The 20,000-nt window shown below is 47.2% G+C and overlaps 1 protein-coding gene across 4 annotated transcripts in view; it reads left to right on the top strand.

Annotated features, from left to right (window-relative positions):
- LOC124002453 (pleckstrin homology domain-containing family A member 6-like) overlaps nucleotides 1–20,000 on the top strand; it is a 137,154-nt gene that overhangs the window by 3,157 nt on the left and 113,997 nt on the right. Inside the window, exon 1 of one of the 4 annotated variants that reach the window (XM_046309850.1) lies at nucleotides 9,900–10,042. The exons of 2 other annotated variants lie outside the window; for them this stretch is intronic. The gene's annotated coding sequence lies outside the window, so the exon portion shown is untranslated. Of the gene's footprint in view, nucleotides 1–9,899; nucleotides 10,047–20,000 lie in introns of those variants that run through there. One more of the 4 variants, XM_046309852.1, reaches the window with a different exon arrangement.

Raw genomic sequence — 20,000 nt, 5'->3', positions numbered from 1 at the left:
AGGTTAGGACAGACAGACAAAGACCTAGGACCTGGTAGGTGATGGATAACAGAGTGGAGAAGAACCCAATGTACCCAATGAATAGAGGCCTTCTCTCGGTGTGTCTGTGTATGTGTGTGTGTTTTTATGGGCATGTGTGCATTTCTGTGTGTGTGTGTGTGTGTGTGTGTGTGTGTGTGTGTGTGTGTGTGTGTGTGTGTGTGTGTGTGTGTGTGTGTGTGTGTGTGTGTGTGTGTGTGTGTGTGTGTGTGTGTGTGTGTGTGTGTGTGTGTGTGTGTGTGTGTGTGTGCGTGCGTGTGCGTGCGTGCGTGCGTGCATGCGAGAGAGAATGCCCGCCATGAGGGCACCATTTCCTGTTCCACTGCCAGCTCCTGAAAGACCAATTTATACCGTGATTTTCGGGAAGAATCTTCTGCTGCTCAGGCAGATTTCCAGATTATTTGGAGAGGGGAACAGGCAACAACCCCCCACTGGGGCCAGACCCTGTCTTTCTTTAGATAGAACCACTTTACTTATTGCTGTGTTCATCCAACCAGACCTCACAGTCTCACATCAGAATTAGACGTTCATCCATGTTTCTCAAAGTTGTTGCAAACGTCAAATTTAGAAGCGTTTAAGGTTAAGTTTAGGCATTAACTCCGAATTTGAAGGTTAGTCATTAACTCCAAATGGTTAAGGTGATGGAAAATGTTTGCCATAACTGAACTGAAACAACTTTCTATCGCTGGATTAGAATCTGCGACCTTTGGAATCAGAGGCAGATGCTGACTCCTGTCCAAAGTCCCCGTCCACAATGCCAAAAAGAAACCTACTTGAAGGTAACACTGTTGCCCCTAGTGGCCGGTTCCCACCTCATCTCCCAACGTCCTCAGACATGGATGGACATCGAATGCTGATGTCCTGGGTGTCCTGGCTGGTTTATCACCATAAAAAGAGCTCTTGGCATCATGTGCTGCCCGTGTGTTCATCCAAAGCCCTGGTGGTTCAGCCCATAGTGATTGAGTGGTCGAACCAAACAAAGAAAGCAGCGCGGTAGAGAGAATGGGCCCTGGTAAAAAGTAGCGAATAGGGTACCATTTACATTTAGTCATTTAGCAGATGCTCTCATCCAGAATGACTTACATTCATCTTAAGATAGCGACAAAGATAGCGACAAACACATATCACAGGCGTATAAAGTACATAGAAAGAGAGTAAAGTGTTTTATACTTGAGATTCTTCAAAGTAGCCACCCTTTGACTTGATGACAGCTTTGCACACTCTTGGCATTCTCTCAATCAGCTTCATGAGGTAGTCCTCTGGAATGTACTTTAATTAACAGGTGTGCCTCGGTAAAAGTGAATTTGTGGAATTTCTTTCCTTAATGCGTTGGAGCCAATCATTTGTGTTGTGACAAGGTAGGGGTGGTATACAGAAGATAGCCCTATTTGGTAAAATACCAAGTCCATCTTATGCCAATAACAGCTCAAATAAGCAAAGAGAAACGGCAGTCCATCGTTACTTTAAGACATGAAGGTCAGTCAATCTGTAAAATGTCACGAACTTTGAAGTGCAGTCGCAAAGACCCTCAAGCGTTATGATGAAACTGGCTCTCATAAGAACCATCACAGGAAAGGAAGACCCAGAGTTACCTCTGCTGCAGAGGATAAGTTCATGGGAGTTACCAGCCTCAGAAATTGCAGTCCAAATAAATGCTTCACAGAGTTCAAGTAACAGACACATCTCAGCATCAACTGTTCAGAGGAGACTGTGTGAATCAGGCCTTCATGGTCAAATTGCTGCAAAGAACCACTACTAAAGGACATCAATAATAATAGGACACTTGCTTTAGCCAAGAAACACAAGAAATTGATATTAGACTGGTGGAAATCTGTCCTTTGGTCTGATGAGTCCAAATTTGAGATTTTTGGTTCCAACCGCCGTGTCTTTGTGAGACGCAGAGTAGGTGAACGGAAGATCTCCGCATGTGTGGTTCCCACCGTGAAGCATGGAGGAGGATGTATAATGGTGTGGGGTGCTTTGCTGTTGACACTGTCAGTGATTTATTTAGAATTCAAGGTGCACTTAACTAGCATGGCTACTACAGCATTCTGCAGCGATATGCTACCCCATGTGGTTTGAGCTTAGTGGGACTATCATTTGTTTTTCAACAGTACAATGACCCAATACACCTCCCGGCTGTGTAAGGGATATTTGACCAAGAAGGAGAGTGATGGGGTGCTGTATCAGATGACCTGACCTCCACAATAACCCGACCTCAACCCAATTGAGATGGTTTGGGATGAGTTGTCCTTTCACAACAAGTGCTCAGCATACTGTATATGGGAACTCATTCCAGACTTTTTGAAAAGCATTCCAAGTGATACTGATTGAGATAATGCAAAAAGTGTTCAAAGCTGTCATCAAGACAAAGGGGGCCTACTTTGAAGAATCTCAAATATAAAATATTTTTTTGATTTGTTTAACACTTTTCTGGTGACTACGTGATTCCATATGTGTTTTTTCATAGTTTTGGTGTCTTCACTATTATTATACAATGTAGAAAATAGTAAAAATAAAGAAAAACCCTTGAATGAGCAGGTGTGTCCAAACTTTTGACTGGTACTGTATTTAAAAATTTTTGGGGGGTGCGGGGTTCGATGTGAAGAGGAGTATTATTTAAGATACTGTTTGAAGAGGTAGGGTTTCAGATGCTTTCGGAAGATGGGCAGGGACTCTGCTGTCCTAGCTTCAGGGGGAAGCTGGTTCCACTATTGGGGTGCCAGGACAGAGAAGAACATGGACTGGGCTGAGCGAGAGCTGCCCTCCCGTAGTAGTGGGAGGGCTAAGACACCTGAGGTGGTAGAACAGAGTGTTCTTGCTGTTCCGTATGTAAGCACCACGGTCTTGTAGTGGATGCGCACTTCAACTGGAAGCCAGTGGAGTGTGCGGAGGAGCGGGGTGACATGACAGAACTTGGGAAGGTGAAAAACCAGGTGGGCTGCAGTGTTCTGGATACGTTGCAGGGGTTTGATGGTACATGCGAGGAGTCCTGCCAACAGCGAGTTGCAGTAGTCCAGACGGGAGAGGACAAGTGCCTGGATTAGGATCTCCACCACTTCCTGTGTGTGGTAGGGTCGCACTCTACGGATGTTGTAGAGCATCAAACTGCAAGAGAGAATGAAAGGGTGTTGTCCAGGGTCATGCCAAGGTTCTTTGCACTCTGGGAGGATGACACTGTGGAGTTGTCAACCGTGATGGAGAGGTCTTTGAATTCCGTCTTGTCAAGGTTGAGCTTGAGGTGGTGGGCTGACAGCCACATTGAGATATCTACCAGGCACGCAGGGATGCATGTAGCCACCTGGGTGTCAGAAGGGGGGAAGGAGAAGAGTAGTTGACTGTCATCCGCATAGCAATGATAGGGGAGACCATGGATATGATTGAGAGGAGTGACTTGGTGTATAGAGAGAAGAGGAGAGGGCCTAGAACTGAGCCCTGGGGGACACCAGCAGTCAGAGCATGTGGTGCAGTCACAGATTCTCTCCACGTCACCTGGTAGGAGCAGCCTGCCAGGTAGGTTGCAATCCAAGAGTGTTCAGGGCCTAAGATGCCCAGCTCTGAGAAGGTGGAGAGCTGGATCTGATGGTTCACGGTGTCAAAGGCAGCGGATAGATCTAGGAGGATGAAAACAGAGGAGAGAGTCAGCTTTGGCAGTGCGGAGAGCTTCTGTGACACAGAAAAGAGCAGAGTCGGACGAGTGACCCGTCTTGAAGCCTGACTGGTTTGGGTCAAGAAGATTGTTCCTAGAGGGATAACGAGAAAGTTGATCAGATACAGCAGATACAGTGTTTTAGAAAGAAAAGAAAGAAGGGATACAGGTCTATAGGTTTTGCCATCAGTTGAGTCCGGTGTTAGTTTCTTGAGGAGGAGAGCAATTTGGGCCTTTTTGATTCAGAGGGGACGCAGCCAGTGGTCAGGGATGAGTTGAGGGAAGTGAGGAATGGGAGAAGGTCTCCAGAGATGTTCTGGAGAAGGGAGGAAGGGATGGGGTCGAGCAGGCAGGTTGTCAGGCGGCCAGACCTCACTAGTCACAGGATGTCATCTGGAGAGAGAGGGGAGAAAGAGGTCAAGGTCGTATGCTAGTTCCATGTGAATGAGACCAGTGGACTCAATACGCTGAGTGAATGAGTAGCGGATGTCGTCAACCTTTTTTTCTTCCAAAAGTGGTTGACAAAGTCGTCGGCAGAGAGGGGAGGAGGGAGAGGGTGGAAGATTAAATAGGGAGGAGAAGGTGGAAAATAGTTTCCTAGAGAAATTTAGAGTGGTCGAAAGGACGGAGTCTGTTGCCATTTGGGATGCATCCCAGGTCAGATCTAACCTTCCCACACCTCCCCCATAGAACCTTTTAAAACAGGGCTTCCCAAACTGAATTCAGGGCCCACTAGTGGTCCCTGCTGGCCACATGTGCGTTGTTACTAAAGACCTGTTTTGTTTATTTGTTGGGTCACAGGCTTTAGGAGGTTAAGAGTGGGTAGGCGGATGTGGCTACGGTTAAGTGGTTATGGTGTGGGAAAGAACTAAACCAAAGAGCTGCAGACTGTGGGATGATTTCATTTCAATTACAGTACTAAAAACATCAGCTAGGCTATATAAGAGCACTGCTGGTTGTCTTAACTGCCCTCTGAGAACCACACACTAAGAACGTCCTCAGACCTAAACCGAGTTATGATTACCGATTACCACGCAGAACCCTGCCCCACCCTGCACTAATTAGAGCCTAGAATACAGTGTGCTTGTGTGTGTGTGAGTTTGTGCGTGTGTGTGTGTGTGTGTGTGTGTGTGTGTGTGTGTGTGTGTGTGTGTGTGTGTGTGTGTGTGTGTGTGTGTGTGTGTGTGTGTCATCGGACCCCCCCCTCTATCTCACACCTATTAGTGTAATTATGAGTCTAACGCTAAAGTGTCAACGCCTGCAGGTCCACAAAGAGAAGAAGAAAGAGAGGAAAAGAGGGATGATTGAATAGACAGACAGAGCTCACCGCTCATTGCTGTGTGGTGAGTCACACATTAGGCCAGCAGCAACCTGTTATGGCCAGTCCCAGTCTGTCTGTCTCTAGGGAGACAGGGATGGAGAGGAGGATGAGAGGAGGAGGATAAAGGGAAGGTGGAGTGAAGGATAATAGAGTTGAAACAGATAATAAGAAGGGGGAGGAGTTTAGAGGAGAGGGGGTAGTTTGTGTGTGTGTGTGTGTGTGTTTTAGATGTTGAACACCAGGAAGATGAGGCACAGGACTGGAGAGGACAGGTCTTTTGTTACAACATGATGGTCTGTGGCTGTGGAATAAGTGGGTGATGACAACCAAATTCAACGTCAGCTTCTGACTGGGTTACGATGTCTCAGCGACATGGTCGGTGTTGTGGCGACTGGGTGTACGTGGTCTACCTCTCAGAGGAGAGAAAAGAACTCACATACACACGCCGGAGGAGTCACATGGTGTTGTAGCATTATGCACACCTTACCCGAGCTACTCTCTTACAGCAGTGATATGCATCTGTGTGTGTGTGTGCGTTTCCGTGTGTGTGTTTCCGTCTCTGTGTGTGTGATCAGAGGGACCGCCGTCTCCAGCTGTATGAAGTTGAGATGACTACACATTCCTGTAGTTCCAGAAACCTGTCTCTACCTGTTCCACACTCAACAGGAGGGGATGACCCCTCCCTCCTTCCCTCCCTCGCCTTCTCCTCCCTCCACCTCCACCCGTACTCCCTCTTCTTCCTTTAAACATAATATAGGCCTTCAGCATGTCCTGCAGTCAGGTAGTTATCACAAGCCACGGTGAGATAGACCGTGCTTAATATATTACACCTGTATCAGAACCTTCATTTTACACTGTAAAAAGCCTTGAGCCCCCTCGAGGCTTAATGAGAGAACGCAGCGGGTGTATGTGTGTGTGTGCATTTGTGTGTGTGCATTTGTGTGTGTGCGTAATTACGGACACCCCGTGACTGTCTGAAACCCACACAGTGAGGGGACACACGTTTGCCTTGCGGTTGTGTTGCTCTACAGATTAGCACTAATTTAACACCTAATGGTCGGCAGAGAAACAAAAGGACGGGGCCCTGGAATGTCATAATTGGCCGGGGAGAGGGGGGAGGGGGAGAGGGGGAAAAGGAGAGAGGGGGAGAGGGGGAGAGGGGGAGAAGGGGAGAGGGGGAGAAGGGGAGAGGGGAGAGGGGGAGGGGGAGAGGGGGAGGGGGAGAGGGGGAGAGGGGGAATCTCCCGTCTGGGGGAGGGGGGGAGAAGGGGAGAAGGGGAGAGGGGGAGAAGGGGAGAGGGGGAAAGGGGGAGAGGGGGCCTCCCTACCACTGAGGGGGAAAAGGGGAGAAGGGGAAAAGGGGAAAAGGGGAGAGGGGGAAAAGGGGAAAAGGGGAGAGGGGGAAAAGGGGAAAAGGGGAGAGGGGGAAAAGGGGAAAAGGGGAGAGGGGGAAAAGGGGAAAAGGGGGGAGAGGGGGAAAAGGGGAAAAGGGGAGAGGGGGAAAAGGGGAAAAGGGGAGAGGGGGAAAAGGGGAAAAGGGAGAGGGGGAAAAGGGGAAAAGGGGAGAGGGGGAAAAGGGGAAAAGGGGAGAGGGGGAAAAGGGGGAAGGGGAGAAGGTGGGAGAGGACGGAAAAAGGAAAGAAAGAGAAAAGCAGGAGATTTGTGGCTCTCTGGGTGCCGTTGAATCCCAAAGGAGAGGGAGGGAGAGAGGAAGGAAGAATAGAAAGAGAGAGAGAGACCTCAGGCTGTGGTGTGGTCAGACTGTCATAAATCAAGGTTTAGGTATGTGTGTTTGTGCATGTATGTGTGCGTGTGTTTGTTTGTGTGTGTATGTGTGCGTGTGTTTGTTTGTGTGTGTATGTGTGCGTGTGTATCAAAACAGCTCGCAAAACATTCTTACTTAAGTTGATTTGAAGTCGGGTCACTGACCGGTGAAGGTTCACGAGGCCAAGCATCCATATGGAGATTCGGTTCTTGTGTGGTAAAAGGCTGACAAATAAGGCCCGTTGTGTCATTGTGAATCCAAATAAAGTAATATGTTTAGAATGAGAGTGAAGTGTTCCAAGTCTACAGTCTGGCTATTGATGGAGTCACTGTTGCAACACCGGTGTGTACGTGTGAGTGGGTGGGTGGGTGTGTGTGTCCGTGCACGTGCACGTGTGTGTGCATGCTGTACATACGTCTATGGGGACAATGAACAGTAGGGACATTTTTAATCAGGTCAGCGGAGACTGTCCATCTGCACTGTTGCATCGTTCACCCGGTTCAGATAGGCCTGATACTCTTTTTCAACGTTCCTACCACTCCTCGTGGATCAAGTGTGTTTTAGCTCCAAGGCATTTGAGATGGATTCGCAGAAGTTGTGTTCCATTGTGATACACAGTCGCTTTCGGACCATTGCTGTACGGTATAGTTCGCCAAGCAAATGCTAGGAGGCCTGTCTAATAGTGAACGTTGAATAAAAGTGGCTTGCTTGACATAGTGTTTGCTAGCTCTGGTCCAGGGAATGTGCACTTAGAGATAGACAACAGCTAACACTCCCAGCAAGCAAGACAACAAATGGATTCGACAACTTGCAGCCCTGGTTGAGAAATTCATGTCTCCTTAATGATCTGCTGATGGACTGTTGATATGGGTCCCGCCGTTGAATATGCTTTAAGAGTGTTTCTTAAGGGATGTTTTAAGAAGAGAGGGGGGGAGGGGAGGGGAGGGGTATGCCAAAGATATGTGCAGTTATATTTGCAGCCAATAGGCAAAGATCCTGTACTACCAACGGAATGCTGTGCCTGCCATCGCATTTGCTCATATATGGCAGAATTATAGACACTCACAGTAAACCTGGTGTTATTTTGGCTTTCTGCCATGCCTCACATAAACAAACCTTGTAAATCTCTCCTCCCCTACCTCGCGTTGAAGATAACATCGTAGCCTGCTCTCATTTGGCAGCGTCCCTCCCTGGCGTATGAATGAAGGAGGACACAACAGAGGCTACACACTATACATTCTGCCCGGGGAGATAGCGGAGGTTGGAAAATGGGCGGTATCAATGAGAAACCGTCTCCACGAGTACAGCTGAGTCTTTGTGTGTGAGGGGCTCTTAGAGAACTGTGTAAAGAAAAAAAAACAGAACCATACCAAGCCAACTTCCATCCGACTAGTGTGGCCTGGACTATCAGAGAGACCACAGTGAGGCTGAGGAAGAGTTTGTATAGCGGGAATGACAAGCGGAGACCGTATCTCCAGGCTGTTGAGATAGAAGGTCATGCGCTCGACTGGAGCGCTACATTGTTGTGTGCTGCGAGTGACCACATTCATGTTTCTTGCCACAGCTTAGTATTACTGGGCCGGAACCAATCAGAACCAACCGGAATCAGTGACTTAATTAAGCTGTGACTAAACTGGCCACTCACAGCGCAAAGCAATGTAGAGCTCCAGTCGAGTGCATTACCTTCCAACCAGTTATGTTGCACAAGCCATTATAGTGTGAACGCCATGTAGCATCAGACTCAAGAAGCCTTGCTGAGACAGGTGTGGTTAAGCTGTTGATTCTCCAAGGCCTCCCTAATGCAAAGACGAAGGGAAGGCGGGAAGGAGGGTTGAGACTGACGTAGCACAGCTGGAAAGGAAGACAGAGCTGGAACAGAAGGAGTGGAACGATAGATGAAAAGAAGGAAGGAGGTGGAAAAGAAATAGAAAGATAGATGGGAAGTGTGAAACAGTAGAGAGGGGCATCTGTAATGCATCAAGGTTGTGTCTGTCGGGTCTGTCTGTCTGTCTGTCTCCCTGTCTGGGACCTTCCAAGGACTTTTGGAATACACAAACCTCAATGTGTGGGTCATATGATTTTATCACTTCTACTTTTAGCTTTTGACCAAGCATTTGAGATTCAACAAAGTCTTCAGAGTCCTTCAGAGTTGAGTATTTTCCCAATATGTAACATTCAGTAGCTCATCAGCGCAGTCCCACATGGATAATATGCATGTGTGTGTGTGTGTGTGTCTGTGTGTGTGTACCTTGCCTTGGCTGTGAAGGTTACTTGATTAGGGGTGGCCTTGGGGTCGGGTTGAGTGTTTGGCGCAACAGATAGAGTGAGAGGTGGGGGTGGGGGGGGTTAAGCTGGCCGCTGTCACTGCCTCTGACAAGAGTTAATGATTGGACAGGCAGAGGAGAGGCAGGGGAGTGAGGGAGCAGACAGGGCCGAACGGATGGAGGGAGCAGACAGAGAGAAAGATGGGCATGAGCGTTGTGCTTAAATACAGCACCTTGCCGTAGCTGTGTAGGGAATATAACCCATGTGTGTGCACGAGTTCAGCTCAGGGAGAAAGAAAAAAGATATTAGCCGCAAAGGAACGATTGTTTCTGCTCTCTGCCCTGTTTAAATTCCACTCATACCGGCCTCTGGACCCTGGCTCTGAGTCAACTGTCTGCAGAGAGGGAGAGAGCGAGAGAGAAAGAGAGTGAGAGTGAGAGGGAGAGGGAGAGGGAGAGGGAGAGGGAGTGGAGAGAGCGAGAGAGAGAGATGAGAAAAGAGAGGGAGAGAAAGTGGGAAGGTGGAGGACATTGAGAGTTAAATAGTGAGAGGGGAGTAAGCGAGTGATAGAGTGAGAGGGGAGGGTAGAGTAAGTGAGAGGGGAGAGTAGAGTAAGTGAGAGGGGAGGGTAGTGTAAGTGAGAGGGGAGGGTAGAGTAAGTGAGAGGGGAGAGTAGAGTAAGTGAGAGGGAGGGTAGTGTAAGTGAGAGGGGAGGGTAGAGTAAGTGAGAGGAGAGTAGAGTAAGTGAGAGGGGAGGGTAGAGTAAGTGAGAGGGGAGAGTAGAGTAAGTGAGAGGGGAGGGTAGTGTAAGTGAGAGGGGAGGGTAGATTAAGTGAGAGGGTAATAAGAGAAAGAGAGGAGAGAGGGAGAAGAGAAAATAGTGGAACGAGAGAGGGCAGAGCAGACTGCATTTCCAGACTGCGAGATAGGGGCATTAGACTGAGAATCTACTGAGAGAGTTCAAGAGAGAAAGGAGGGGGATCATGGAGGAGTCAGCAGTGAGGTAGGTCAGTCTTCATTCTGCTCTTGCACTATATATACAAAAGTATGTGGACACCCCTTCAAATTGGTGGATTTGGCTATTTCAGCCACACCAGTTGCTGACAGGTGTATTAAATTGAGCACACATCCATGCAGTCTCCATCGACAAACGTTGGCAGTAGAATGGCCTTACTGAAGAGCTCAGTGACTTTCAACGGGGCACCGTCATAGAGGAGGCTGGAGAGCGTAGGTTTAGGAGGACAGGCTCATCGTAACGGTGGTACTGGAATGGATGGAAAGATACTCAAGACAATTATTACACCATTTAATTTATTCCATCCCAGTCATTACAATGAGCCTGTTCTCCTTTATCGCCGACCCGCCAGCCACCACTGACATAAACACATGTAAACCCCTAATCACCCGGCCATGTACAGTCATGAAGATTCTTACATTGCATACCTGTGCACACTCACATGTCGCGGATGCACACACAGACAAAACAAACTGTATCTGTTTGTGACGCAACTGTAGCCACGATAGAGGAGACCACGTGGACTCAATGAGAGAGAGGTGTGTGGGTATGCATCTATGATAAACCAGGTAGTGAGTGGCAGACCGTGTTAATAGTTGACCAGGTGATTGTGAACTTGCCTCCTATCGAGCTGTTCTGTTCAAGGTTTCCTTTGCTATACCTGCTCTGGCCTTCATATCAGCAGATATCATGGTAGAATCTGTGTCCCCAATGTAACGTGATATAGGGTACTACTTTTGATCACCACCCATAGGGAATAGGGGGGTAGGTTTGAATGGCCGTTCAAAGGGCTGATCGCGTTGTTTATTTTGTAGACACTTATCCAGAGCAACTTACCGTACAGTGCATACATTTTCATACCGATCCCTTTCATACTGAACCCATAAACCAGGCATTGCAACTGCGATAAACTACAAACTGTTTTTTGGTCGGGACGCGTTTCTGGTTCTGGATCCAGACCGCCAGTCTGCCTGTTGAGTACGGCTGGACTAAGTCATCTGTATGGAGATTTTACAGTAATAAAGTGGCCAGTCAATGGCATTTATTGAGTTCCAATGGGCTTCAGTACCAAGAATCATTGATCTATTGGTCTTTCCTGGAGATCTACCCCCTGTGAGACTGACTAGTGATGTTACTGAGGGTGATAAGATAGTTATTCTCCCTGACCTCTTGTTTTTGTGGCTGGGTTCAAAGGTCAAGGGAAGGACTGCTGCCTGAACTGAACCTGCTGTGAACCTATGCACAACACGGAGGCACAGACGTGCACAGACACACTCACACCAGTCGCGGTCTGTGCCGTTTAAGATGAGGGAGGATGATTATTTTTGTTTGTATTACAGCGTGTTGAATGACTGCCATTCATATTCCATTCACCCAGTTCAATGTAACATTGATAGGTTTAGGCTTACTACATGATACTAGAATTTTCCCTGTACCCGTCATGAAGTTGTTGCAACCTAGCCAATGAATGAAGTTTACACCGTAGGTGCTCAGGTCGAGAACATTTTGAGTAATCAAGGTGACAGACTGTGACACGTTCAATACCACCTTGCACACTCTTGCCTGCATATAGCTAGATGAATTCTCTGATCCTTTGTTTGGGTGGACAACATGTCAGTTCATGCTGCAAGAGCTCTGATAGGTCGGAGGACATCCTTCGGAAGTTGTCATAATTACTGTGTAAGTCTATGGAAGGGGGTGACAACCATGAGCCTTCTAGGTATGGTATTGAAGTCAATGTACCCAGAGGAGGACAGAAGCTAGCTGTCCTCCGTCTACACCATGGTGCTAACCCACAGAGTGCTCCTGAGGCTACTGTACATTGCAAAACAGTGAATATGCACTATGAAGGGTGAGAGTATTTTAGAGGAGTGGGTGAGAGGAGAGGATGAGGGCTCTAGGGAAGGGTTGATGATGGGAAGCTGAGTTGTCAGAGATGAGAGAGGGAGTCTCTCTTCCACCGGGACGTTTTCTTGGCAAACAGAGAGAGGAGACTGGCCTGTTTTTCCTGGAGGAATTCCTCTAGTTCAAACTGAGAGAGAGATAAAGAGCAGGAGAGAGGGAGGGAGAGTGAGGGGGAGAGGGAGAGAGAGAGAAGTAAGGGAAGCATGTGATAAAGATAAAGCTTAGAGGAAAGGGTGACAGACTTTTCACTTCCTCAAGTGAAACCAGGAATTCATTTGAATTCAGCTCTATTTGCACTGTGCCTCAAGTCATGTATCACTCTATGACTAACAAAGGGCCCATGCCTGTTTCCTTCAAAGTGAGGCCAAACACAACAATGGTACAGTACAAAACATATAGGCAGAGAACTGTGAGAAACATAGAAAAGGACCAGATTCTATAGGTGGGACCCATCCTTCTCTCAACCAGTTCAGGGCAAGTATGGCGTTTGATTCTCTGAGCCAAATGCAACATACAGTGGAAGGGAACAGGAGCAGGTAGTAGCATCTGGTGCTACTGAAAGTCAGACAACTACCTTCCTTCTCCACTATGGGTCAGCGCTCTGCCTGGGACTGTTTGAAGGATTTGTTGACAGGTGAACAGGTGAGCAGGAAGCTGTCACATGATCAGGTGTCACTTCCGGTTCAAATCTCACCTGAGAGTTCAGAGAGGACATTCACCTGAGCAAGTGGAAGAATGCAAACACACACACACACACACACACACACACACACACACACACACACACACACACACACACACACACACACACACACACACACACACACACACACACACACACACACACACACACACACACACACACACACACACACACACACACACACACACACACACACACACACACACACACACACACACACACACACACACACACACACACACACACACACACACACACACACACACCTTTGTCCCTCTACAGTAGTATGTAGTCTGTGTACGTGCCGTGTGGGGCTTTCTCTCTGGCGTTGTGCCTCGGTATTCTCGTCTGTGGAGTTAACGAGAGTCTGAGTGTGCCGGTGGAGAGAGAGAGTGAAGACAGAGTCAGGGATAGAGAGATGGATGGGGGATTTTATGGCCTGGAATGTTCCGGCATGGTCCCTCTGCAGCTGGAATGTACCGGCAACGCCCCTTCGTAGCTGGAATGTGTGCTTAACGGGAATCTTCCCTCTGTAAAACCGGGAATGGGATCAAAATAATCCAGCTCTTTGAGAGTTTTGGGACTATAGGGTTCTATCTGCAAAATGAGGATTCTGAAATAATTGGTTTTAAAGTACCAAACCCTCATCGGTTTGAATGGTGCCAGCAATTGTTAAATTGTATTATTTTGAACTAAACAACATGAATCGGGGTATCTAGAGTACTATGTCAATAACGCAATAATTTTGATAAAAATGCAGCACAACCTTATAGTGCCAGGCCCTCTCGACTTCTGTCAGGATTTATTTTCTTCCGAGAGTGCATTCTAGAAACTTGATTTTGATCGTAGTAAGAACTTCAGTGAGACTGTATGTTGTTCTGATGTCGTAGATAGCATTGGCCTCAGTCAATGCTGGTATGCTGTTGTGAAACGGTATGCTGTTGAATCCCTCCTGGAGACCTGGGACTGGGGTTGGGAGAGGACGTGTTATGCACTGAGCTCACTGTGAGACTGGGGTTGGGAGAGGACGTGTTATGCACTGAGCTCATTGTGAGACTGGGGTTGGGAGAGGACGTGTTATGCACTGAGCTCATTGTGAGACTGGGGTTGGGAGAGGACGTGTTATGCACTGAGCTCACTGTGGGACTGGGGTTGGGAGAGGACGTGTTATGCACTGAGCTCACTGTGGGACTGGGGTTGGGAGAGGACGTGCTATGCACTGAGCTCACTGTGGGACTGGGGTTGGGAGAGGACGTGTTATGCACTGAGCTCACTGTGGGACTGGGGTTGGGAGAGGACGTGTTATGCACTGAGCTCACTGTGGGACACTGCACTGAGCTCACTGTGGGACTGGGGTTGGGAGAGGACGTGTTATGCACTGAGCTCACTGTGGGACTGGGGTTGGGAGAGGACGTGTTATGCACTGAGCTCACTGTGAGACTGGGGTTGGGAGAGGACGTGTTATGCACTGAGCTCACTGTGAGACTGGGGTTGGGAGAGGACGTGTTATGCACTGAGCTCACTGTGAGACTGGGGTTGGGAGAGGACGTGTTATGCACTGAGCTCACTGTGAGACTGGGGTTGGGAGAGGACGTATTATGCACTGAGCTCACTGTGGGACTGGGGTTGGGAGAGGACGTGTTATGCACTGAGCTCACTGTGGGACTGGGGTTGGGAGAGGACGTGTTATGCACTGAGCTCACTGTGAGACTGTGGTTGGGAGAGGACGTGTTATGCACTGAGCTCACTGTGGGACTGGGGTTGGGAGAGGACGTGTTATGCACTGAGCTCACTGTGGGACTGAGGTTGGGAGAGGACGTGTTATACACTGAGCTCACTGTGAGACTGTGGGTGGTCAAACAAGGAGCCAGAAAACTTGACGGCTGAAGAGGAGGCTTTGAGGTTTTGAGTGTATTGCTGATATGCCAATATGTACATTACTATATGATTAGAAAGGTCATCTCTCCATGTACATTATCTATGTCATAAATACATAGATTTGTGAGGTCCGTGTGTAGTATTAGAAGCTTGCTCAGAGCATTCATTTACTTAAGCCACTGGGGTTCCCCTTGAATGAGGTTTCCACTGTGAGTTGCCACTCATTCAGACTCCAGCGCCAGAGGAAAGTCGCAAATGCTCACACGCACGTATGCACGGGCGCACACACCATAACGCACCCACACACAATCTTGCATGCATGTACACACACACACACACAAGTGGGTCACGTTTGTTTAAGAGCCTCGCCACTGTGACCAAGCTGATTAGCTAGTGTGGTTGTGTCGGCGCTAGTAGCTAAGCTGTGCTGGATAAGCTTCTAATTGTAAAATTAACAGCGGGGGAATTCCTAAGAGACCCGCAAAATCACTCCTTTGTTTTAGCGCTCACTGAAACGCATTGGGTCAGGAGGTTTACACATTTAGATGATGGAGGGGGCCAATTTCCTCCAGTTCTATGTGAATGTAATCAGGGAAAGATGCTTCACGCTAGTTAGCCAGGCATTCAGCTCTGGAACATTGGCCAAAAAAAAGGAACCTCTGACTGAGGATATTTACCACAACCTGAGTTCAACTCGGACTCAAAGCAGCTCTATTATAGACTCCCATGCAACATCTAAATATCAAAGCCATTAATGTCTCCGGGAATAGTCTTTGTACCAGAGTGGTTTGTGTAATGAGCACAATGAACACAGTTCTCATTCCTGGGTTGTTAGCAATGAGTTGAGTGCTCCACATGTTATCAGTGTGTTTGTTCTCTGTGTATCAGTGGCAGTGCAGCAGGCGTATGGTTTATGTTAGTGGTTAGCTTCTATTGCTAACAGGGACGTTATAAACTAATTAGCCTGACTTAATGAATAGCTGCCTGTCCATAACTAAAGGCCAGGGCCAGGGGCCAGCCTCTCCTCCGGGTCCCCCTATCCTCTCCTCCGCTTCTCCTCCGCTTCCCCCTAGCTTCTCCTCCGCTTCCCCCTAGCTTCTCCTCCGTTTCCCCCTCTTTTATCTGAGATGGAAGATGCCTACCTCCTCACTCTAGCTGCTGTTTAACCAGATCGGTTTCTTTCTCTCTTTCTCGCTCTCATCTCCATGTTGACACAGGGCTATAATTGGAAATGGGAGAGATTGAAGGGAGTCGGATAGCCTCGTCACCGAGAGGAAGAGGGCGGGGAGCTAAAGAGGAGGCAGATTATCTGCAATGTTCCTTTGCAGCCTTCTGATTTAATGTCATGTGGTGTTTAGAGGATGGAGGGATCATATGGTTTAGGTTTGACAGACAACCAACAGAACAGATGACTTCTTGTTGTACGTTCTATTCAGATACAGTATCACAGAGCCAGATACATTTGACAGATTAAAAGCATATTTAAAACCTCTTAAATGTTAAGTCCCTTATTTTGGGGGCTTTGAGCGGTTCTGGACCAATTCCGACCGACATTTTTGTGTACGGAGCATTCCGTTAATGGTGCGACATCAATTGCTGTGCACTCTGTGAACGCGCTGGTTGTCCCGCTTCGCTCGTCGTTCTCTGCTCTTATCTGAGATGCAGAACGTGAAACCTGACACCTCATTTGCATAGGGACTACCGCATCACGTTTTCTGGCCTATCCAGACAAAGGATCGATTTTCACTGCCTGTGAACCTCGCTGCTCCCCTTACAATACGGCATATGAATCGGGAGACCCTAGAGATTGCAGCAAAAGCAGTCTTGCTATGATTTTCTCAGAACCTGAAAAAAGACTAAATAATTATGTTGAATTTAAACAAGACCACGTTCTGCTTAAAGCTGAAGTTGTAACGTGCCAGCAGACAGTGGGCAGAAAATACTCTGTCATTAGTTTTGTACTGTCACTAAGTATGATCATATTTATTTTAGCTATAAGAAATGTGAAATATTATAGTAAGTAATTTATTATTTGATTGTTACTATATTTTAAAAGAATTTCAAGCACTTTTCCCCCAATTTTGTTGAATAGGGAAAAACATATTTTTGTACTCTGTTCTTGAGCTTGTGTCTTCAAAAGTGGCTACACCTCAGCAATGTATAAACAAAAATTGACCAAAAAAAAGGTGAGATCTTAATCTTTATGATAGTGTAAGCATGACTAGGTATTGGTTATGGCTCTCTAATTACTTTGGGGTATGTCTACATTTTTAAAACAACTCCCCTTTGAGTCCAGCAGTATAGTTCATCTGTGAATCTATATAGATCTTAGCCTTTCACACAGAAAAAGTAATAGACGGACAAATAATCCTTCTCCTATCACTGCTTTGTATTACGTCTCGTTGATAGCCAACACGGTCCCAGCGTTATACGAGCCCTTTCTCATTTTCTCTGGTCGTGTGAGTTAGCGGGATGAATAGGATGTGTTAAAACAGTAAATGTTCATTCCTTCATGGTTCTGTTTTGTCAGGATGCTTCCCTCCTCCTCAGCCTCCCTGTCATCTTATCTTGGACTGTCTTGTTAGCTCTGTGAGGAGGTTGACAAACTCCAGCTGCGTTGGTCCAAGGAGTGATTTGTCTAAAACATTCCCAGGCCTGACCCTTCTCCCTCTCTTAATCCATCTCTGCTTGTCAGAGATTAGCTAGTCTCTTTGTCTCGGTGGTATGCTGCCTTCCCGCCCCACTGACTAACTGGCCTCTAGATTTCGAGGAGGATGAACTTGACCATTGTTAAGCACATTTCTGTGCCCAAATCAAATGGCAAAGTTGTGTTTGAGGATACTGAATCACTGGGCCTCAATGCTAAACAAGGCAGAATGCCATATGTTAGCCGAAACAAGAATGGGTTTTAAAGCAATGGGTTTCTGGCTGGTGTGTGTATGTGTGTGTGTCTGCCTGCGTGCGTGTGTGACTGGCATGACCCTGTCAGGGTAGGGCAGCTTAACTGTGGCCTGACTGTCAGGATGTTTAGAGGAGGATTCCACTAGATGCTAAGCGAGGTCATCGGACAGACATGATCTGGAGGAGGTGACATGCTGTATATAATAGACTGTACATTTGGACTTGCTCAACTGATGAATGTCCTTGAATTATGGTGTATTGACAGAACGTGTTATTCAGTATACTTTAACAGACTGACATCACAAGCAAAGTCTAGATCTTCTGATCTAATCTTCTCCATTCTATTTGGCATCAAGAAAAATAGTCTTCAAATGGTCTGTTGCTCATTTAAGGTTGCTACCCCTCTCTATTACAAAAATAATCATTATGCGTGGTTCTTTTTGCTCCTATCGCTCATTATCTGACATAGTTCAGTCAATACTACACATGTGGCATTAATACACTTCATAAAGGATATTATCTGGTAAACCTGACTGCGTTTTTGGACACATCTATAGAGACTGGTGTTTGAAGTCCACCTAAACCATGATAGATTGCTGACTCCTGTACTGTACTGAAATCCAGCCAGTCCACCCCTGTGTTGACACAGCTCTGCATGCTGTTGGGCCTGCAGTTTAGGAACTCTACCCTCAATCACACACACACACACACGCACGCACGCACACACACACACACACACACACACGAGATTGAGTTACTCCTTGTAATTAGAAAAGTGTGCGTGTGTGTTTGTATGTCTCTCCCCTCTGTAGAGAACAGCATTCACTGAGTTTGTGAATGCACTGAGTGACACATTAGTCTATGAACTTCATCTAAGCTGCCTCCAGAAACACATTAACTGCTGGGAGGATTTGCATTGATGTTAACATCGCTGATCAATAAAGTTCATTTAGATTAAGGTTTGGTGCGCCAGAGGTTCATCTACTTAGGGCATCAGTAAATGACAACGTTGACGGCATGTTGGCAGTAGTTTGTTGCTTGTAGGCTACATTTTGCAGTGTTGGTTAACTCTTATGAAGGCAGTGTGTGGTCCAAAAAATTGCTTTAGTACAGGGCTGTTCACTTCCGGTCTTGGAGGGCCGAAACACATCTGTACAGGGCTGTTCACTTCCGGTCTTGGAGGGCCGAAACACATCTGTTTTTTGTTTCTACCTGGCAGTTCATTCCACACGCCCCATGTAAGCAGGTCTGAATCAGTCCCTGATTAAAAGGAGGGGATGAAAACCAGAGGCTTGAGCTGTGAATGACAGTCAACCACACACTCCAGGATCCCATTCATTCATAATCCCCACACACTGTTATCGGTCCTACATGGCTTTCAGCTTTCAAAGTAGTGGTATTGGTTCACTTTCCTCACTTTCCTCACAGCGTCCCGTCTCAAAAATGAGATGACACTGATACGTCGCTTGTTATGCTCTGCTCTGGACATCTACAGCTGATATTCTCTCTGAGACAATGGGACATGGGCCACCTCTCTCTCTCTCTCTCTCTCTCTCTCTCTCTCTCTCTCTCTCTCTCTCTCTCTCTCTCTCTCTCTCTCTCTCTCTCTCTCTCTCTCTCTCTCTCTCTCTCTCTCTCTCTCTCTCTCTCTCTCTCTCTCTCTCTCTCTCTCTCTCTCTCTGCATGGTCTTTAAGTAGAGCTGGGGTCTGTTTCAGTAGTGTTGCAGTGGGTGTGGGGGGACAAGAGAGGGACAGCGAAGTGGGGCTGATTCAACACTAGAGGGGGCTAGTCTGCTCTAGAATGAGACTGGTCCGCTCACTTGTTTTAATGTGCCAGTGTTAATATCAAGGCCATTGGGAGTTGTGAGTAATTCCAAAATATGAAACAGTTGACACATAGAAAAGATCCTACAACATCTCATGAGCAAGACAATACTGAGTTTGACTTGAACATAGTAGTGTAGTTGCAAATGCCATCTCCTCTAGCTAGAACAGTATGTTCACTACTCTTCTCTCCTGTCCTAGTATGTAACTGGATAGTAACGAGTCTGCGGTGTATACTCACTCACCAGTGATGTTTCCTTAAAAAAGGATTTCAAACACTACATAGGGAATAGGGTGCCATTTGGGACTCTGTTGTCACCGTTAGATCTTCATATCCTTCTGCTATCAGATACAATATTGTGTTGTCTCCGACTTGGCACTCGGCACTCAGCTGCTGCCTTTATAACTGTTGGCAAGCAGGCTGTAGTCATGTGAATCTTTTTTAAATCTCAATGATCTTATCAGTCTGCGTGTGTGTGTGTGTGTGTGTGTGTGTGTGTGTGTGTGTGTGTGTGTGTGTGTGTGTGTGTGTGTGTGTGTGTGTGTGTGTGTGTGTGTGTGTGTGTGTGTGTGTGTGTGTGTGTGTGTGTGTGTGTGTGTGTTTGTGTGTGTGTGTGTGTTTGTGTGTGTGTGTGGGCGGACTTGTTGCTGTTTGTGAATATATGTGTAGCCTACAACGACGTGTGTGCATACGTGCCTGTTTGTGAGATACTCTTGATGTTAATGTGGGGCAAA

Source organism: Oncorhynchus gorbuscha, linkage group LG18 (assembly GCF_021184085.1).
Source record: "Oncorhynchus gorbuscha isolate QuinsamMale2020 ecotype Even-year linkage group LG18, OgorEven_v1.0, whole genome shotgun sequence".
Classification (NCBI taxonomy): domain Eukaryota; kingdom Metazoa; phylum Chordata; class Actinopteri; order Salmoniformes; family Salmonidae; genus Oncorhynchus; species Oncorhynchus gorbuscha.
The sequence above is the reverse complement of the archived record's forward strand: the minus strand, read 5'-3'. Positions and strand labels throughout refer to the sequence as shown.